Source organism: Rutilus rutilus (assembly GCF_951802725.1).
Source record: "Rutilus rutilus genome assembly, chromosome: 9".
NCBI lineage: Eukaryota > Metazoa > Chordata > Actinopteri > Cypriniformes > Leuciscidae > Rutilus > Rutilus rutilus.
The window spans coordinates 35,661,518-35,670,378 of record NC_140223.1 but is presented as its reverse complement, the minus strand read 5'-3'; positions in this window follow the sequence as shown (position 1 = coordinate 35,670,378).

Below are 8,861 nucleotides of genomic sequence, written 5' to 3'. Positions count from 1 at the left end.
AACTCAACAACAAGCTTCATTGCCGTGATTGGCTGCCGCCTGGCTACTGTATTTGCATAGAGCGATCCTGATTGGCTGACGCTTCCGTCTGCGGGGCTTCACTGGCGTTGCTCGCGGCAGAAGTTGAAAAATTCTCAACTTCTGCCGCGAGCAACGCCAGTGAAGCGCCGCCGACGGATCCACAATTCTTTTCGGCAACGCTTGACGTCACCCATTCAAAGTCAATGGGAAGCGTTGACGCTGACGCCCCGTGTGAACGTACCGTAAGCCTGTTTTATGCTTCTGCGTCGAACTGCCACCGTAGCTACGTCGTAGGCTGTGTGTAGCGCGTACCCTACGGCGTACCCTGACGTGCACCTCTCCAAAAATGTAACAACGCGTCAATTCTACGCGGACACAAGCGCTGTGATTGGTCTGCCAGAACCCCTCCCTCGGGGTTTCACATGCTCCCTAGGTGCGCGTCAACGCGGACAACTACACAGAAGTATAAATTAAAACCAACACGTTGCCTACGGCGTATAGGCTCCGGCGTAGGTCCGACGCAGAAGTATAATGAGGCCTTTAGGCGACGTACTGAGGGACGACGTGTGTATGAGGCGTCTTATTAGGCGACGTACTGGGACGACGTGTGTATCAGGCGTCTTATTAGGCGACGTACTGAGGGACGACGTGTGTATCAGGCGTCTTATTAGGCGACGTACTGAGGGACGACGTGTGTATCAGGCGTCTTATTAGGCGACGTGCCTGGTTCAGACGTTATGATTTTTTATACATTTCTCACGTACGCCGTCGCCACGTCGCCGTAAGGTATACGTTACTACTGTGACGCCGCCGTGACGTCGCCGCCGGTCTGTCGTCTGACGTCTCTATCAATCCCATTCAAAAATAGACACGGACTGACGGCGACGGAAGGGTAGACTGCTCCTTCGCCTTCTTCAGGGTAGACTTAGAAAAGGCATTATCCGCTCGCCATAGCCAATAAACAAATAGTGCACAGTTCTGAGGACATTTTATCATCCAAATTAGTTATATTCATTATCTTTAGGAATATAGTCGTGTGTTTATGCAAGGCGTTACAATCATGCGAAAAGGCAGACGCGAGCCGACACTCGGTGAGTAACATTGCATCTCTGTATGTTCTTTCGCATTAAATAAAATGATTTAAAGCACATTAATGATTATACAGATCAAATAAAACATCCACACACCTGAATTTCACAGAGGAAATGCACCAATTCTGCGCCGCTGAGAAGAGAAGAGGAGAACTCTCTGAAGACTGAAGAGAATTCAAACAGCGCGCGCTCACTCAACCGCTGAGATGTCGTCACGTCACTTCAGAGTGGAGGGGGGAGGGGGGAGGGAGGAGGTGCGCGCATTGTTTTAATTGAGTAAACTTAATTTCTTATGCGTGTTAAATATTAATAATATTGATTTTATTTAAGTAATATTTGTGGTTCTTGAAACAGATCATTTTAATTATCCATTCTCAAATATGGTGATGGAAATTTCACAAATTTATTAGCTCAGTGTATTTTAAATAAATAATTGGTTAGTCAAATACTAAATTATTTTAGTGAAAAACTTCAAACTTAAATATAACTGTAAATTTCAGACAAAATTAATTGTTGGAGTTTTAGTCAATTAGCCTATTTCGTTATGTTCAACTCAAACTATCAAGTAAATGATATTCAGAGATTTTATTAAGTGAATAAAGTTAATTATTGCTGTGATATTTACTAAGCCACTGAATTATTTTTTTTAGAATTTATTTTTTATTTTACCCATAAGAATCACTTCGACATTTAGGAAAGTTATATGTTAAGAATAGAACTGCATGTTGTATAACATAGTACTGTGATAATGTTTAGAGAAATTTTCACAAATGAAAATGAAATCTGGTGATGCAGGATTTAAAATGAAAACTATTTATATGTGAAATATGCAACTGTATCTTGTAGAACACACTCTAATAAATGTGTGCTTGTGTGCGTAGTTTAAATGTTTCATCTAAGGCTGATTATACAGTATACAGTAACCATGATTGACTACAGGCATAGGGCTGGACTTAGGACAAGATAAGAACAAGCATGAGTGAAGCACAGCCTTATACTGATTGGTAAACTGCACTGTGTTTTATACACATCCATGTTAGACATTCATATTAAATTAGCATTATTTTCCTATGTTTTTACATCATGAAAATCTATATGGCTTCAGTTGTATGTAGGACATATATGACATAATATGATTAAAAATACACTAATATTATACAATTTATATATGTGGTTTTCGCAGCATATATGTCCCTTACAATATTCTGTTGGAACATATAAGAATCACAGGAGTTTTTAGCAAACCTTTTCCATATGGGAAGTGTACTCTTTCTTTGTAAAAAAGAAAAAGAAAAAAGATTATAGGCCTACATTTTATCATATGTATTCATTAGTTTGAATATAGCAAATATATATATAAAACTACGTTGTTTTTATGAAATATTAGGGCATATAAATGCTAATTTGCAGTTTAATACGTTGCTTATACAAATACATTTTATTTCAACATATTCCAGTCGATTTTTACTCATCTCAGTAGGCTATAGCAAAGCAGTTTATTCTTTCACACACAGATGCGCGATTCATATTTAGGCTAAACAGTCTTTACAAATATGTACCCTTCATTCATCTCACAGAAAGGCGAGTCATATTATAGAAATGCGATTCATCTTTTTGCGGTTTGCATAGGCCTACACTAACGTTATTCCATAACGCAGATATTGCTCCTCATATCAGCACTGTTCTGAGGAAACTTTTCACCAGGTAGGCTAGGCTATATTATGCCTCACTCGATTGCAACGCGCTTTGTTTACAGCTAATGTGGGCGTTCTCAGAATTTGCGTTTGAATAGCATGCGCTCTCCGGGGAGTGGTCAAATTACTTTTGAATGGCTCGTAATGAGCTCGACTGGAGTCGCTCTCTTTTTGTACAGATTACAGAAGCTGAGAATATTTGTTTTTTATATAAATTACTTCATTTAAAAGATGCGATCTCAAGCTTTATGCCCGTGGGTCTGTTTGCCTGTTTGACTGAATTTTCGCGGAGTTATAGATCATTTTCGAACGCGTTTCAAATGGGAGTTTACTGACAGAGAGAAGGCAGAAATCGCATCATGTTAATTTTTCTTTATTTGTCAAAAAACAAAACACTTTATTTTTATTGTGAGTATACAGAAAAAAAATAGAAACTGAACAGGATCGATTGATGTATTACACGAAAATGAAAGATCAAAATTAACAGAGCATTTACTGTTTATTTTCATTGCTAAAAAAAAAAAAACGAGCAAAACGCGCGGGCGCGTTTTTGGTCCCCAGAGGGTTAATTGCAAATACACTCAGCAACAGGCGAACAGGCGTTAGCAAACACTGCACAATTTTCAAGTAGTGATTTTTAGATAATTTTGGTCACTGTTCTTTTCACATTGCTCAACTATCTGGGGAAACATTCAGTTGCTGCTGTGTTCACACTGCGTGATGGATCGGCGACAGGAGGTTTCACATTGACTTTACAAAAGAAAGAATCGCCAACAACTTCTGTCAGATCCGCAAACTACAAACTTAAAGGCTAAAAGGTAGACTTTTTTTTTTACCCGAATGTTCTCCACCTTTTGCTCACGCCTTCATAGGCTGCTAGGTAATCTATATCTGCCAGCCCAGAAAAGTTAGTAAAAACATTGTTAAAATAGTCCAAGTGACTACAGTGGCTCAACCTTAAGTTTATCAAGCGAAGAGAATACTTTTTGTGCAAAAACAAAAAAATTTTTTTCTCAACTATTCATTTTCTTCTGTGTGGGCCTCTGATTGAGTTCACGAGAGCGCCACGACGCATGCGTCATTGCGCTCTTGTGAACTCGCGTCAGAGGACCACACGTAAGAAAATGAAGAGTTGAATAAAGTTGTTATTTTTGTTTGTTTTTGCACACAGAAAGTATTCTCGTCGCTTGATAAACTTAAGGTTGAGCCACTGTAGTCACTTGGACTATTTTAACAATGTTTTTACTAACTTTTCTGGACCGGCAGAATGAAATTTCCTAGAAGCCTATGGAGGAGTGAGACAGCTCACAGATTTAATCAAAAAAATCTTAATTTGTGTTCTGAAGATGAACGAAAATCTTACGGGGTTGGAACAACATGAGGGTGACAAATTGTAGAATTATTTTACAAGAAATGATTAATGCATGACAGAATTTTCATTTTTGGGTGAACTAACCCTTTAATATTTTTACTTTCAAATGCCTAAAACTTCAGACACCTCCACTCCATTTATAAATGATATATGATGAATTTAGGAAGATGGTTGAAATGTGTTCTCAAATTACAAGTGACTCAAACACGCATCACTGAAACATGCAGTGTGTGTCAATCACAACCATTTCCAATATTAATAAAAACAGTCACATTTAAAAGTACAGATATATTAAGTTACTTATTTTACCCACATCAATTCAAATTGATAGTTAATTTTAAGAATTCCAAAGATTGCAGCGAAAACTCACCTGTAGGTATCTGGTGCTCTGCAACTGAGATGTAGTGAATGAGGTAAAAAATCCGGTTGGTGAACAAGCTTTTAGTCAACTTGACGGAACTTTAGGTTACTTACGTAACCCCAGTTCTCTGATTACATTCGCTCAGTATCTCACTATGGGAAACGCCTCTGGGCGTGACAGACCTGGAAGCACCAATCACACCACGTCTGTCAGTTGACCAATCACGACAGTGATGCGGGAGTCCGGCCTCCCTTATATATACCACTACCGATGGTCCCTACTCCATTCTCTGCATATCTCTTCTCCACTGCAAGGAGGGAAGTGTGGTGAGATATAGGGCTGGGTATTGTTAAAAAAATGTCGATACTGATACCGATACCGATACCTTGATTTCGATACTGGTTCCTGAGCGATACTTTTTCCGAGACCAATTTTATGAAATCCATTTTAACAAGATTACATAACACATTACCTCAGAAAAACTTTGGTTTTATTTTTTTCAGTTTGACTCCTTTGGCTCCTTAGCCAGTGCACAAAGGAACAAAAAAGCACAAAGGAACAATTTTGTTTTTTTTATAAAGAGCTCATGCTCACCAAAGCTGAACTTGTTTGATCAAAAATACAGTAAAACTTGTAATATTGAGAAATTATTAGTATTACAATTTAAAATCTTATTTGAATATATTTCAAAATGTAATTTATTCCTGTGATGTCAAAGCTGAATTTTTAAAATCATTACTTCAGTGTCACATGATCCTTCAGAAATATGAAAACAGTTTGCTGCTTAATATTTTGGAAACTGATATTTTTTTTCATGATTCTTTGATGAATAACAATTTCAAAAGAACAGCATTTATTTAAAAACGAAATATTTTGTAACATTACACATGTTTTAAGGTCACTTTTGATCACTTTAATGCATCCTTACTAACTAACCAACACATTTTTGAACGGCAGTGTACATTCAGTAGGTCATTATTGCAATATAAACACTGTCAGAGTGATCAACAAGGTATCTCTTCATTTACCAGTCGAAGACTGTCAAGGGCTTCATCATATTTGTCTGGTACCAGTCTTTGCAGCAATAATTTTACCGCAAATACTGCATCGCGCGCTGTTGACATCGAGCCTGGAGAAATGTAGCCACACTTTTGATCGACTTTTCCACATCTTTAAGGTATTATGTGTGTGTGCTCGCGTCTCATATGAATATGTGCGTGGAGAGTTTGTGTGTGTGCTCGCGTCTCATTGAGTATATGCGTGTGTTTGTGTGTGTGTGTGTGCTCGCGTCTCATATAAGTACAGTGAGGAAAATAAGTATTTGAACACCCTGCTATTTTGCAAGTTCTCCCACTTGGAAATCATGGAGGGGTCTGAAATTGTCATCGTAGGTGCATGTCCACTGTGAGAGACATAATCTAAAAAAAAAAAATCCAGAAATCACAATATATGATTTTTTAACTATTTATTTGTATGATACAGCTGCAAATAAGTATTTGAACACCTGTCTATCAGCTAGAATTCTGACCCTCAAAGACCTGTTAGTCTGCCTTTAAAATGTCCACCTCCACTCCATTTATTATCCTAAATTAGATGCACCTGTTTGAGGTCGTTAGCTGCATAAAGACACCTGTCCACCCCATACAATCAGTAAGAATCCAACTACTAACATGGCCAAGACCAAAGAGCTGTCCAAAGACACTAGAGACAAAATTGTACACCTCCACAAGGCTGGAAAGGGCTACGGGGAAATTGCCAAGCAGCTTGGTGAAAAAAGGTCCACTGTTGGAGCAATCGTTAGAAAATGGAAGAAGCTAAACATGACTGTCAATCTCCCTCGGACTGGGGCTCCATGCAAGATCTCACCTCGTGGGGTCTCAATGATCCTAAGAAAGGTGAGAAATCAGCCCAGAACTACACGGGAGGAGCTGGTCAATGACCTGAAAAGAGCTGGGACCACCGTTTCCAAGGTTACTGTTGGTAATACACTAAGACGTCATGGTTTGAAATCATGCATGGCACGGAAGGTTCCCCTGCTTAAACCAGCACATGTCAAGGCCCGTCTTAAGTTTGCCAATGACCATTTGGATGATCCAGAGGAGTCATGGGAGAAAGTCATGTGGTCAGATGAGACCAAAATATAACTTTTTGGTCATAATTCCACTAAACGTGTTTGGAGGAAAAAGAATGATGAGTACCATCCCAAGAACACCATCCCTACTGTGAAGCATGGGGGTGGTAGCATCATGCTTTGGGGGTGTTTTTCTGCACATGGGACAGGGCGACTGCACTGTATTAAGGAGAGGATGACCGGGGCCATGTATTGCGAGATTTTGGGGAACAACCTCCTTCCCTCAGTTAGAGCATTGAAGATGGGTCGAGGCTGGGTTTTCCAACATGAAAATGACCCGAAGCACACAGCCAGGATAACCAAGGAGTGGCTCTGTAAGAAGCATATCAAGGTTCTGGCGTGGCCTAGCCAGTCTCCAGACCTAAACCCAATAGGGAATCTTTGGAGGGAGCTCAAACTCCGTGTTTCTCAGCGACAGCCCAGAAACCTGACTGATCTAGAGAAGATCTGTGTGGAGGAGTGGGCCAAAATCCCCCCTGCAGTGTGTGCAAACCTGGTGAAAAACTACAGGAAACGTTTTACCTCTGTAATTGCAAACAAAGGCTACTGTACCAAATATTAACATTGATTTTCTCAGGTGTTCAAATACTTATTTGCAGCTGTATCATACAAATAAATAGTTAAAAAAATCATACATTGTGATTTCTGGATTTTTTTTTTTTAGATTATGTCTCTCACAGTGGACATGCACCTACGATGACAATTTCAGACCCCTCCATGATTTCTAAGTGGGAGAACTTGCAAAATAGCAGGGTGTTCAAATACTTATTTTCCTCACTGTATGTGCGTGGAGAGTTTGTGAGTGCGTGCACGCGTCTCGTGCGCGGAGAGTGTAGAGTAGTGTGTGTAGAGTTTGCGTGTATGTGCTTGAGCGACTTTAGGGGTGTCGTTGTGCATTTCATTGTTTGAGCACTGACATTGACGAGTTAACCCCTTAGGTATCGAAATCTGGTACCGGACAACATGTAATTTTTCGATACTGGATAGTAACGAGGCAATTCGGTAGGTACCTAAAAAGTATCGAACTCGGTACCCAGCCCTAGTGAGATACCTCACTCATGTTATCAGAGAACCGGGGTTACGTAAGTAACCTAAAGTTCTCTTTCAAACATTTGCTCGGTATCTCACTATGGGATATAGACAACTCCCGTATTGCAGATATGCTGTCTGAAGCAGGCCTGTCAACCAACTCAGTGATGTATGTAACATAAACACACCATAACGAGTTTTTATTTTTATTTTTTTATACACACTTAGGACGGAATGAGCCAGTGATGGCTCAGTGACATCCAGTCTTAAAATCGGACAAATGTGTGAGGCGAAGCCCAACTTGCTGCAGCACATATGTCCTGAACTGAAACGCCCTTAAACAGTGCCCATGAGGTAGCCAAACCTCTGGTAGAATGAGCCCTCAGCCCTTCCAGAGGACAGAGACCCATGCCATTATAACTTAATATAATAGCTTCCACTACCCAGTGGGACAGGCGCTGATGCGAAATAGGTTTCCCTTTATGAGAATCAGCCCATGAAACAAATAACTGATTACTCTTCCTTAGTGCTTTCGTTCTGTCCACATAGTGACGTAACGCACGGACAGGGCACAAGCAATGAAGCCGCGCATCCTCTGACGAGGAAAAAGGCTGCGGATGGAAAGCCAGTAAATCCACCTGTTTACAGGCGAGAGCTGACTCACTAACTTTAGGCACAAATGCTGGATTCGTTTTGAGAGTTACTCTCGAGTGATCCATAGCGAACTGCATACAGGAATTATGAACCGACAACGCGTGAAGTTCACTAACCCGCTTTACGGTTGAAAGAGCCAATAATAAAGCAGCCTTTAGCGAAAGGAGCTTTAATTCAACACTCTCTATAGGCTCAAACGGGGACTGAGATAAGGACCACAGACAGATCCCACGGCGGAATCAATGGCTTTGAAACCCTGTTCGTGAAAAATGTCGTGTACCTCTCATAAACCTGCATACAAGAGAGTTTTTTTTTACCTATAGTGTTTCTGTCAATCCCCACATGACACGCAGAAATTGCGGCAAGATAAACCTTAACAGTTGAAAAGGCTCTGCCCTTATCCATACAGAGGATTTCCGTTGGACAGACGGATGTGCCGATGCGCTCCTCGGACAGAAACGCTTGATATAAGTCCGAGTTCAGTCTGAGACTCAGGTAAATTATCTCT